The sequence below is a fragment of the Scardinius erythrophthalmus genome, assembly GCF_964197995.2.
Source record: "Scardinius erythrophthalmus genome assembly, chromosome: 15".
NCBI classification, from domain to species: Eukaryota; Metazoa; Chordata; class Actinopteri; order Cypriniformes; family Leuciscidae; genus Scardinius; species Scardinius erythrophthalmus.
Genome location: NC_138235.1, coordinates 7406380 through 7420485, shown reverse-complemented (window position 1 = coordinate 7420485; position 14106 = coordinate 7406380). Strand labels below are relative to the sequence as shown.

The 14106-nt window shown below is 36.7% G+C and overlaps 1 long non-coding RNA gene across 1 annotated transcript; it reads right to left on the bottom strand.

Annotated features, from left to right (window-relative positions):
• Positions 1-262: 262 nt before the first annotated feature.
• Positions 263-2933, bottom strand: LOC308702731. Its single transcript, XR_014031646.1, has 6 exons — positions 2816-2933; positions 2219-2295; positions 2034-2142; positions 1754-1828; positions 926-1008; positions 263-821 (listed from the first exon to the last, which is right to left on the bottom strand). It is a non-coding gene; the product is annotated as an uncharacterized lncRNA (long non-coding RNA).
• Between the last annotated feature and the right edge of the window lie 11173 nt (positions 2934-14106).

The following is a 14106-nucleotide window of genomic DNA, read 5'->3' as shown; positions in this document are numbered from 1 at the left end:
GAGAAAACAGCGATAGCACACTCTAAGAAATGATATGTTGGCTTTAATTAACTATTTTATGTCAACCGGTCCCACATAACTGGGTTATGTTGGATTTATGTAACATTATTTATTTCAATAAACTTAAGTTCATTACATAAGGTTAATCCAATGTCGTTTAGTTGAATAAGGTTAACAGTCTTAATTTTGTCCAAAACAATTAAGTTAATTAAGTTCAATTATCCTAAAATTAATATTTTTACATTCAACCAAAACAAATAATCCAGTTTCATTATGAGTTTATTCAATGAATACATTCACTTTTTCTTTTTTTACAATTTTGTTTACATTTTTACAAACTTTCCATTGTGAACATTTACACAATAATTACTCTGTAAAGACTGCCTTCACTTTTCAAGAAAATAATTAATTTAAAAAAAAAGAAGCATATTGCCTTTAGGTGAAAGGATTTATCAATCATTACTTATAAAGGTGTTCTGCAAAAAAAGCAGCAAATAATTTATCAGTTGTTAAAAACAAGACTATTATTCAAAGGAATGTAACATGGTTGATATTGAAACAAAAGTACTGTAATAGTCAACAGTGCAACATTATAGAAAGCGCAGAAATGTTCCTAACCTCAGATTACAGGAGTAAATTTTTCAGGCGTAAATAAGACCAAGCATCGAAGAACACACTTATGCACATTGTTCAGGTTGTCATGTATTTAGATGCTGTAAATCATGATGCCAACATCTTTGTAAGGATCTGTAGCCTCTGCTCCTTCATGTTTGACCACATTCCTAAGGTGGTCTTGAGGTTAGGACTTCATGTTCAACATCCTAAAAAAAAAAAAAAAAAGTCAAATACAAAAAGCAACAATTAAAAACAGATCAGTTGGTTTTAGAGAAACATACAAGATTTTTTATAAATGTAAATAATTTACCATGCACAAGGTTTGAGAGGGCCTAGTCCAGGTAAACAGCAAGTGCTTTCAAGATGCATTCACCTTTTCCCAGTGGTGTCATTCTGAACAATGAGACAAATAAGCAGTGTTCAGAATAATTAACACAAATTATGCCAAAGTTATTTATACAAGAGCCAAAAAAAATATTATCTGCAACTGCATCTGTGAGGGCCTCAAAATTCAGAGAACCAGTACAATAAAACTAATAAATGGTTCTAAACCAAAAGCTTTGCAACAGAAAAGCTATTAAATAATCTTGGATGTCAGAGCTGTTCCAATTGTTGGTGCATAAATCACATATCTGATGCTTCTGAGAAATAGGGTAAAGCGACGAACAAGCTCTGAAATTAAAACAGAATTAAGCATATACATATTAACATTCCAGACCGTATATACCAAAATTCAAGGGATACCCAACAATTCTGTATTTTTTTACTGACACTTATGTCATTCAAACTCCCAAAGTCTTTTTTCCTTCCTAGGAAATAAAAATTTTCCTGGTTTTCCTGCTCTTTTCTGTCATTACAATGACAGTCAATGGTGAATTCTTCTTCCGAAGCTTCAATAGCATCAAACAATTGCATGTGACTTTAGAAGCTTCAGAACAGGAACTCACCGTTGACTTTTATTCATGGACAGAAATGAGCAGGACAACCACATAATTTACCTTTTTAGTTAGAAAAGCTAAAAATAAAAGGGATTCGGTGACATGAAGCTGAGTAAATAATGTTCATCTTTGGGTATACTATTTAATCTATAGTGAATTATTGTCAGATTTAAAGTGATGAAGAATATAACAGAACATACCAGATTCATAACTGATAGGATGCTTATGATCTTCTGTGCCGCTGTTCCTTCTGTCTTTTTGAAAGTTTTGAGGAGCTGGGTTTAGAAATGAACAAAAAGGACAAATCAGGTTGGATGCTGATAAATTTGTGAATCGTTACAATATTATCATACACTAACAGTATTTCTTTAACAGCATTTATCTGAATTACATCTAAAAGACTTCAATTTATAATTTGGAATTGCATACAATAACCATCCAAGCAATTCATCACAGCTGACATTACTTATAAAGACTTACCTCTAAAGAGTGCTGGCTATCTGTTATTAAATTCAGCGACGAAAGGCAAATCTTCAATCATCTCATGCCTCCTGTGCGTAAATGTTCTGTCCATCAGCACCTTGATAACCTGCACAAGTATTGAGCATAAGTGGGACCACAGCGAATTCCATGTTTTAAAACTTTGTCTGTGTCCATGTACCAACCTGAAGTGTAAAAGCTTAGATCTGGATGTGTGAGAAGAGCCACAATCTATGCACCTCACATGTAGGACTCCAAAATTCTGAGGAAACAAAAAATGAATATGTGAGTCAAAGAATAATAATAATACAAAAAAAAAAAAAAAAAACTCTAGGTTGCTGACTAATAAACTGTAGTAAAATTATTTTGGATGACCTAATAAGCTGTTTATTGCCATAGGCCCATGTGTTATTCTGTACTTCAAAAGTTTCAGAGTTATTATCTGACATTAAATAAAAATGCTCAACATTAAGGAAGTTATTAAAATGTATACTAAAACTAGATAAAACTGCTTTATTGGGGCACAACATGGAGAAACTCTTATTAACTAGCAATTTTATATTAAAAAATAAGGTCATTTGCCATTTTTTGTATGGGTGAATTCAAACATTATCAAAGTTTAGCGAGTTTAAAAGATCACATAAGAACTAAAAAACGCTAACAACACCACTTGAGGACGAGTGCTAAAAGCAACTTCAATAAAATACCAACAAAAACAGCGATTGACTATTCTAATTTACTGACAGCCTCAATATTAAAGGATAGGAAGTAAAATAACTCACCTTTTGGTCCAGATAAATACAAAATGTTGATTGCATCCTCCGTTTGAGCATGATTTGATTCCCTCAAAATGGAGAACAAGCGCTAAAAGATAAGTGTCGCATTTAACGTGATTTGAAATATTTGCGCATGCGCAAATATAGCTCCACCTGTTGACCAAAGTGCGGTACTGCAGCAGTAACACAACTGCATTTCGTTAATTTAACTTAAGTGAGTTGTGTAAATTTGACAAATTACTTTTTCTAATTCTGTCAACACAACTGTTTTAGTTTTAATGCACAAACACAAGAACATTATTTAATTTGAGCATAGTTACATTTCTTTGGATCAACAACAGCCATGTTTCATTTTTTAGAGTGCAGTGATTCCATCATTCCCATTCTAGTAACAAAGGGAAAACACTTCTCCCATCCTATTATTGGTTACAACGCTATAGAGCTTATAGTGACTAACCACTCAGGGGAAAGCACAGATCCAAAATGCGGAGAACAGTTAAAGAGAATAGTGAAGATGACATTCCCGAGATTAGAGACAAGCCACATTAAAGCTTTTATAGAAAGTGTCAGGGCAGAAAAGTCATATGAATATGTGGTGAGGACTCCTAGAGAAAAGGTGTTAATTCCCAAGCGTACCTCTCTGCAGGTTGAGTGTCAGATAAAGATGAGCTCTCTGAAGGAGGACACAACTTTAATGTTTGAACCTGATGTTGATCCAAAATGGGCAGAAGGGCTTGAGTTCCAGGAAACACTTGTGCAGGTGAAAGGGGGGGCATCACCATACATCATGCTTGAATGCTGAAAATATCTCTAAAAGACACAATTCCTGTTGCACGTTCATACATCTCCGTGCCTAAGCCGTTGTATAGGGAAGTAAAAGATTACCTTCATGACCTGATTTCTCAGGGCTGGATATCAAAATCAACATCATCTTATGTACCACCTGTAGTCTGCGTTAGGAAAAAGGATGGAAGCCTACGCCTTTGTGTGGATTACAGGGAACTGAATAAGAAGACCCATCCTGATCGTCAGCCAATTCCCAGAGTACAAGATATCCTCGACAACCTGGGCAGGAATACGTGGTTTTCACTATTAGATCAGGGCAAAGCATATCATCAAGGGTTTATGGCAAAGGATAGTAGACCCCTGACCACATACATAACTCCATGGGGGTTATATGAGTGGATAAGAATTCCCTTTGGCCTGACAAATGCTCCAGCTGCATTTCAAAGGTGTATGGAGGAATGCCTGGAGAATTTGAGAGACCGGATATGTGTGCCGTATCTTGATGACATACTAGTCTATAGCAAGTCTTTTGAAGACCATGTCCACCATGTGCGGGAGGTACTGCAGCAGCTTAGATGGTATGGAATAAAACTGAAACCAAGTAAATGTGGAATGTTCAAAAAAGAAATCCCAAAGTGGACCCAGCTGATACGGAGGCTGTGCAAGCTTGGAAGGAAAAGAGACCAAGCACCGTTGGGCAGCTGCGAACTGTGATGGGGTTCTTAAGCTACTACAGACAATATATTAAAGATTTTTCAAAGATTGCTGGACCACTATATGACCTACTCAAGGGCACCCCAGAAGAGGGAAAGATGTGCCAAAAATCAAGACAAAGCAGACTGAAAAATAGAGGAGTGCCTTCTAACCAACCAATCGTTTGGAAAGCTGAGCACCAAGAGATTTGGGAGACATTGATCAACCATCTGGTCGAAACCACCTATCCTCTGTTTCCCAGACTTTTCGTTGCCCTTTATTCTTCATACGGATGCCTCAAACCAAGGTCTGGGGGCAGTATTATACCAAAAGCAAGAGGGTAAGCTCCGTGTAATAGCGTATGGCTCTCGGACACTCACGACTGCTGAAAGAAACTACCATCTCCATTCGGGAAAACTAGAGTTTCTCGCCCTCAAGTGGTCAGTGACTGAGAAATTCAGAGACTACCTATACTACGCACCGAAATTCACAGTCTTCAGCGATAATAATCCTCTCATGTACGTGTTATCCAGCGCGAAGCTGAATGCAACTGGTTGTAGGTGGGTAGCTGAGCTAGCCGACTTCCATTTTTCAATCAAATATCGCAGAGATGATGGAACAATATACAGAGGAACTGTCATCAGACTGTATTGCAGTGACTGCTCAAGCAGTGGAAGTACAGGAAGATTCTTCATCGTGGGTAGTATCTGATCCTCCATGTCCATCAGATGGGGGAGTAAATAATTATATTCCTGGGAATGAGATTCAACAGGCCCAACGAGAGGATTTGCATATTGGACCTGTAATCAAATTTAAACTGACCAGTGTGAGGCCTCGTGGAAACCAAATTAACCCTCTGGGGTCTGAGCTGTTTTCTGGGCCCTGGAGGTGTTCTGACATGCTCTGACATTTGTGCTTATTTCTGTTACTTGTGACATTTTCATGGCTAAAGTCTAATTACACTGTATTCAGCACAAACTCTGCTACAATAATATATCAGCAGCATGTGTGTAAAAGTTTGTTGTTTTGAGATAATGACATTTATGCGTGGTTTGTGAAAATACAAAAAAAAAATTCTCACTGAAATAAGGTCATGAAACCCATACTGATTATTTCTTCACAAGACTTTTGAAAATTGTATGACGTAGCCTAGAATATTTGCTCCAAAACTATATGAAAATCACCCTGACTGCTCATTCAGATAAGACAATATATTGATTTAAAAATTTTACAACATGTTTTGTGTGAAAAAGCTTTAAGCTTTAGAAGACTAACTGGAAGGAATCCCTGAATAAACTGATTTTTGCATACAATAGTACTAAATGTGAGGTCACAGGGTTCTCACCTTTCTATCTTCTTTATGGACGACATCCCAGACTGCCAATTGACCTTCTCTTTGGTTTGGAAGAAAGCACTGGTACAGTAAGCCAGCAGGAATATCTGAAGAGATGGAAGGAACAGATGCGGGAAGCATATGAAATATCAAGGGAAAATATGGAGAAGGCAGGAGGATGGAGTAAAAAGTATTACGATAAGAAACTGAGGAGCACAACCTTGTATCCAGGTGACCGCATACTTGTTAGGAACCTGACGCCAAGAGGAGGTACGGGTAAACTGCGTAACCATTGGGAAGAGACCATCCACACTGTTGTGAGGCAAGTAAAAGAAAACCTCCCAATTTATGAAGTCAAGCCTGAACTGGGAAAGGGGAGGTCTAGAATCCTACACCGTAATCTCTTGCTTTCATGCGATCACTTGCCAATGGAAGGACAATCCCACAAAGATGATAACCTAGAGAAAAGGTTGACAAAGGACTACAAAAAGAGGAGTGACATTGTTGAAACTGATAGAGATGAAGAGGATGAGGATGAATGTTGTCTTTATTACTCACCAAACCAACAGCATAGTGGAGAAGGGTGCAACGAAGGTGCAAACGAGTTAGAGAGGGGGACGAGCGGACTGGCCAAGTAGATCGGGAATATCGCAGAAATCGGAGATCAGGTGGACGCTGTTGGACTACCAGAGGACAGATGCCCAGGTGAAGAAGACTGTGATGAGGAACTGATTCAAGCTGAGGATCCTTTGATAACTGGACAAGGAGAGGAACATGACGAGAACACATTATCACCTTAGCAATGCAATGATTCGACAACAGTTGAGAGACAATCTAGACCTCAGAGAGAAAGACGTGCCCCTCGACTGTTCACTTATGATCACCTTGGTACTCCCAGTGTCCATAATATAAGTTGTAGTTGTGAAGTTCAGCAGCAGTATCAGAATATGCCTTACCTTGGACACCAAACATTTCCATCATGGTCAAGCCCAGGGCCATTTTATAATCCTTTCCCATATCTTGCATACGGATAACAGGGATAGATACAGGCTTAATACAGGCTCAGATGTAGTAAAAGCAGCATAGTCCACATAAAACAAAGTCTAAAAAGATGGTCGTTACTAAAGCCTAAGTTAACTGCAAGATGTTGGGACAACATCTAATTGTGAGGGGGAGTATGTAGTGTGGTTAAAATCAATATGATTTACACTAGAGAAAAATGAAGTGTAATTGGGGTCCACTAGGGGGAAACCAAAGGCTGCAGGCAGTAGCTGACACGCTCTATGTTTTGCGTCACAGTCAATACAGCTGGCGCACAGACAACAAGGAGTTTGTGTCGTCTCATTTCATTTATGTCTATTTTCCCCTGTTCCAGGGGTGCAACATTTCCAACACTCATAATAAATCAGAATATCAGAATATTAGAATGATAGACTGGATGTCACATGTGACACTGAAGACTGGAGTAATGATGCTGAAAATTCAGCTTTGCATCACAGGAATACATTATTTTTTAAAGTATATTCAAATAGAAAACTATTATTTTAAGTTGAATAGTATTTCACAATATTACAGTTTTTTTAAGTATTTTTGATCAAATGAACGCAGCCTTGATAAGCATTAGAGACTTCTTTCAAAAATATAAAAAACGTAATGTTTCCAAACTTTTGACCTGTACTGTATACTGTACACAGTACACATACATATGTGTACACACTCTCTCTCTCTCTCTCTCTCACACACACACACACACACACACACACACACACACACACACACACACATATATATATATATATATATATATATACATATATATACACACTCACATATATGTACTGTATGTGTATATGTGAGTGTGTATATATATACATATATATACACACTCACATATACACATACAGTACATATATACAGTACACAGTACACACACACATAGCTAACAGAGTTTTGTTACAAGAATGTTCTCCAAATATTCAGTGTTGGTTCTGGGAATGTAAAAAATGTCCAGTTTTCTTGACGTTAGAGGAACGTGTTTTAGAAGGTATAATGTTCCTCAAATGTTCTTTCAACTTAATTTTGATTAACAATTAAATATTCTGGGAACGTTGATTTGTAACATTCCAGGAAAATAAAAATGTCCAGTTTCCTGAATGTTAATAGAATGAAGGTTAGTGTGATGTTCCTGAAACATTCTTTCAATCATTCAAACTCCTGCTGTGAGCAAACACTGAAAGAAAGAGAAATAAGAACACAAACTACAACTTTCTTCAGTCACAGTCTTAGATGAACTGAAGAGAAAAGAAGACATGACATCTCTCAAGATCTGATTAAACAACTCCACAAACAGCATTACCAGCTTCACTTCTTACTAACCAGACTGACTTTATTTCTGTCAGACGTCTACAGCAGCTCTTACTGAGAATTAATAGAGGTTTAGATGATGATGATTTATTGTTTAGTTTGACGTTACCATCATGATCAGTGTTTGCTTTAGTTGGGCTCTTGACCCTTGACTTTTGTTAAGTTACTTTTTTTCAGCCATTGCAGGTGTTTACAGAAAACATTTCTGCATTGATAAAGCAGCTCAACATGACTGCTTAATGGTCAAATGACAGCATTAAAGTGGTTTAAACAACTGTTTTTTTTGTAGTTTTGCTTATTTTTATAATATATATATATAATTTCTTTTTGAGAATTGAGTAATAAAGTCAACCGTGAAAATTTAGATGTTAAGACACACTTAGACATCAACACTCATCATACAAACCTCAACAATGGTGACAATCAAAAAATAATTCAGCTGCAGAATAAGCTTCCTGAGCTTTACACACCAAAACACTTTGTAAAAGCAAAGTCCAAACAGTTCTAGGCCACTTTCATGTGGTTGCCACACGCTCAAAATGAGAAAAATCTCTCACAACCAGGGTTGGGGAGTAACGGAATACATGTAACGGCGTTATGTAATCAGGATACAAAAATCCAATAACTGTAATCCGTTACAGTTACGTCAAAAAACGTTGTAATCAGATTATAGTTACATTTTGAAAAAAGGGGGAATACTTTCAGGATTACAATGGTTTCATTTGAAACTAAATAAATAAGTATTTTGGCATAATAACACTATATTAAGCGCTGCTTGATTATACAGTAGTTCCTGGTTCTGTTGCCAGTAATGACTCACGTGTGCCACGCGCTGGTGCATGCGCAAATAACAGCTGTCTACAATCTCCTCAGACGCAGATTGAATCACTGCTGCTAGTAGAAACGATGCTGCCTGCGGGTAAAATCGCTTTTAATTCATGGAAATTCCGCTGCTATTTTGTAGAAATTAGAAGAGTAGCTTTTTTAGTACCCAAAATGTCCTTTCTTAATCTTTTCTCACGTAACGTGATGTTCGCTGTCTATGTAACTTAGGGGAACTCCCACTGCCAACGCCCCAAGTTCAGTCAGGCAAATTAAGAAAGATCACGGCTTTAGTCAACATGTAGGCCTATTTTAAAATAAACTGTTTTACACACCTAAATGTTGTGTTTTTATTTTTTAGTTAAAAAATAGTTAAAAATAAAACAAAATAATCTGTAATACCATACATTAGCCACTAGATGTCTGTATAGCCCTTTACATAAATATATTCAGGCCTGTGTGTATATTTTGCAAATATTGTACACTGGACCAAATTCTTAATAAATAAAAGTTTTTTTTAATTTATTTTTATATATTATTTCTTCTTGCTTGACTTTATTTATATACGTGACCTTGAAGTAATCCAAAAGTAATCAGTTACATTACTTTCATATTATAGTACTTGGATTACGTTACTAAATACTTTTTTTAGGAAGTAATTTGTAACTGTAACGGAATACATTTTTAAAGTAACCCTCCCAAGCCTGCTCACAACATGTTTCTCAGAAAAAGGAAGCACTAATCTAATATGTCTACCCACATCAACTGGAGGAACATCACCTCTAGGAGTTACAGTAGCAGATTTTAATTCCAACTCTTTAAGAAACTGTTCATGTTCAAGATGCATTTGCTTTTCACTTAATAGTCTATAACTTCGAGCTGTTTCTCCTGTAAAGCTATATCCTTGAGCCTAAGGCTTAAGGAACAGTCATGGATTGTTGGGAAACCTGTTTAACTTTCAAAACACCATTGTCAATCAAAGCACTAATGATTTCCTTCACACTATCCTTCAGTCGCTTCTCACAACTTGTGACGGGAATATCATAATGAGAGGTTAAAAACTCAAGTAACTCTTCTGAAGGTTCCTTTAGGAAGTCCTCTAAAGAAGCCATCACTAAACTCATCACCAACTTCACTAATGTACTGTCACTACTTCCTACACAAAATTGCAGCTGACACAAGTCCACTACAGCACACAGCTACAAAAAATAACAATAAGCAGCAACAAACAAAAGCTTTAAACACACAAGTAGAACTAGAGTAGTCAACATTTGAAGTGGAACAAAAAAGTTCATCAAAGTTGTGTAAGACTAAGACAAGAATGGGTATTGTTCAAAATTCATGTATATCTTTGATGAAAGGTTTTGATCCACTTCAAATGTTGACTACTGTAGAAACCCAACAGACTACAAACACAAAAGATTACTCACCCGAAACAATTAAACACTTTCTAATGCAACTTGTCAGTAATCTGTACTAATATTAGCGTAGATTTATGGGGAGTGTTCCCGGTTCCGGCTGACCTAATCTATGCAGCCTAACATTGAATTATAGAAGTCTATAATGTGGTATGTATATGCTAGGTCAAAGAGATGTGTATTTAGTCTAGCTTTGAACTGACAGAGTGTGTCTGCTTCCTGGACAATGTTAGGAAGACTGTTCCAAAGTTTTGGTGCTAAATAGGAAAAGGATCTACCTGTAGTTTTTTGTATTTCCTAATTCGGGAAATAGACACAGTCTCTATATGATGATATCTAGGTGAAAGAGGCTCTATGTGATGGGATTTATCTGACCTCAGTGACGTGAGACAGCTAGCAGACGGTCGGTTTAGCCAGTCTGTCTGCTTCCTGACCTGAGCCCCAGATTGTCATGCTTAAGCTCTAAGACGTTGTGTATGACGTGTGCCATATTACTAGAGAGAAGAGCAGCACCATCCCAGGAGGGATGAATACCATCATTTTCAACAGGTCAGGTCTGCCCCAAAAACTTTTCCAATTGTCTATGAAATCTATATTATTTTGCGGACACCACTTTGACAACCAGCCATTGAGTGAGGACAGTCTACTAAGTATCTCATCACTCCTGTGAACAGGAAGGGGGCCAGAGCAAATTACAGTGCCTGACATCGTACTTGCGAGTTCACACACCTCTTTAACGTTAATTTTAGTGATCTCCTCTGGCTCCCGACAAACATGTGACTATGGTGGCTGGTGTCTCTATTTTCACGTTGCGTGTAATAGAATCGCCAATAACTAGGGCACATTCAACAGGATTCTCAGTGGGTGTTTCACTGAGTGGGGAGAACCTGTTTAATGTTGTAATCGGAATGGAAGAGTGGTGTTTTGTCCAGCGCCTCACCATCACCCAGTTGCCCTGCTGCACGGGCTCTGCAGCCGGAACCGAGCAATGTACAGAGTTCACTAGCGTGCTTCGCTAGCGATAACTATTTAGATAAAAGCTAGGGATGTCAGATTAATGTGATAAGCAATATTAGACAATATCTAATATATGTTGATGAGTAAGTTATATTTAGCAATATAAACAACAAGGAATACAGAAAATAGAGATTCTAAACAGAAAGCTATATGGAGCTTACAGTCTCAAACCAGCAGCAAGACAGGAGCGTGTAAAAGTGTAACCAAATATGCATTTGTAAGTTAATAAGCTAATATTTTAGTAACAGTGGTGTCCACGTTAGGTTTTTATGTCCTCGAAGATAATAGAAATAGTTGTTGCAGGACAATAAATTATTAATCATATCCACAGGCATGTACTCATACATGAAAAGTTTATTTAATCCAAAATACAGTAATACATTAGATGTTATATTTAGATGTTGTTTCTGCTTAAAATGCAATTTTGTCTGTGATCAAAGCTGAACTTTCAACATTCAGTTTTTAGTGTTTACACGATTGTTCAGTAATTGTTGTGATATGGTGTTGTGCTGAAATATTATTGTTGGTCAATTTAGAATTTTATTCAAATAAATTGCATATATATTTGAGGTGATGTGTTAACATTGTTTAAATTTTTGTGTATTTGTTTTCTTTGTTTTCTTTGTTGCTGTGTAATATGCAATGATGGAGGTGAGTTTGGTGTTCAGTGTGGAAGAGCTACAGTAATTGCGATTACAGAGGTGGATTTACTGTGAAAGATCCACCAGAGAAGTCAAAGAGGACTGTAGCTGAAATCCTTGCAATGGCACCAAAACAACAAGTAAGCATTTTGTCTGGTTTTGTTCTGAGTGAAAAATAAGTGTGCTTATATACTAAGAATTGTGATGAGTTGTTTGTTGAAGGTGAAAGTAAAATCTGTATTGTTGACGTCTCACTTTTTTTTATACTGGTGTATAAAAAAAGCACTGCCAGGAGTTGTCAATTGTATTTGTATTTGTAGTCCTGTATTTTATTGTCTTATAATGTGCAAACTAAAAAAAATATATTTTAAAGTATGAAAAATAGTAGTTATTGATTAACTAATAGTGAATACCACATTTATCTGAGCGCTATTACTTACTTATTCATTAATCAGAGTTTCTTGTTAGTGAATAGTAGTTACTAGAATGTTAATAGTGTGGTTCTAATTTGTTCCTGTGTAGTTATTCAATAATGATGGAACATTATTATAAAATGTTACTGAAAAATTTTGTGTGTGCTGTATGTTTTGATGTTATTAATGCTATTTTTCATCTTTTGCTTTTAGGTTGGTTGTATAGAAGCCAAGGTAATCCATGTAAATGCGAGTACAGAAACAGTGGAGTGTCGAGGTGTGCAAATTGAAATGCAGACTTGCCATGCAGGATCATAGTGGCTCCATTAAAATCCAGTTATGGGAAGGTCAGGTGGGGTCCATGATAAAAGGCACCTACAAATTGATCAATTTGAGCTCCAGGTCATTTGCTGGACATTTGTTTGTGACCACCACTCCAGAAATACAGGAGACTGCAGCTTTGTGTGATGTCAGCAGAAACGTGACCTTTCACATCACTGAACCAGAGGTGGTTGCAATCGGAGGCACTGTTAATGCTGTGGAATTCAATGTATCGTGCAAATGCAGGAAATCCCAAGCCTGGCAAAATGACTTTTGAAAGCAAACTACAATTTCATCGATGCCAAAGATGTGGTTTGTTGCAGAAATCTGCCAGTTACCAGCCAACAGCGAGTGGCACAATGACGGTAGGTGTAGGGGTGATGCATGAGCTCTCTGTGCCACACTCTTGTGTGAAGACAAGAGGTACTGTATATGTTGATTTCAAACTCTAAGCACACAAACTCTAATTACAGACAAGTAACTTCTTATAGGAAGTATACAGTTTTGAAGTTTTTATATTATAACATCATGTATGGTTTGATGTCCTTAAAACTTTGCAATGCATGATTGTTTAGAATAAGTTGTATGTGTACACCTATTTTTGTGAAGTTGTGAGTTGACGTTAAGAAGGTATAGGCTTTTGTATGCACTTTGGCTACGTTCATTTTGTAAATTACGCTGTTATAGGTATCAAAATTTGAATATTTTTATTAATTATTAATTTAGAGCAGTGGCTGCCAACTAGGGTTTTACCCTAGGGTTTAGGGTTTTTTGGCACATTTTGCATGTCTGACACATCCATTTCAGACCTTTGAGTCATCATTACTAATGAGTTTCTTCTCTTCTTTTCTTCAGTGATTCTGCATGAACATTTTTTTCATGTAAGTACATAGTAGTTAAAGACAACTAATATAATGTCTGATCAAGTACACTTTAGCATACTTTTAAAAAGAGTACTTATTACAGAAATGAGTGTGCTGTCTTCAGTATATGCTCTGTATATACAGTGCTATGCATAAGTTTAGACACCCTTGCTAAAGTTGACTAAAAAGAGGAATAAAAATTAATCTTTTGGAAATTGAACTTAATGCCTTAATTTAAAAAACAAGGAAAAATCCAACCTTTAAGGACACCAATTTTCTTTGTGAATGAATAATGTATCGTAAATAAATAAATGTTCTTCCTTAAAATACAGGGTGCATAAGTCTGGACACCCCTATGTTAAATTCCCATAGAGGCAGGCAGATTTTTATTTTTAAAGGCCAGTTACTTCATGGATCCAGGATACTATGCATCCTGATAAAGTTCCCTTGGCCTTTGAAATTAAAATAGCCCCACATCATCACATAGCCTTCACCATACCTAGAGATTGGCATGGAGTACTTTCCATAAGATCATCTCTCAATGCAAATCAAACTAGCTATTAGGCTAACTGAAATAAAACCATGCCAATCACTAGGTTCCCTAGCCAAGATGGAAAGGTGTGTCA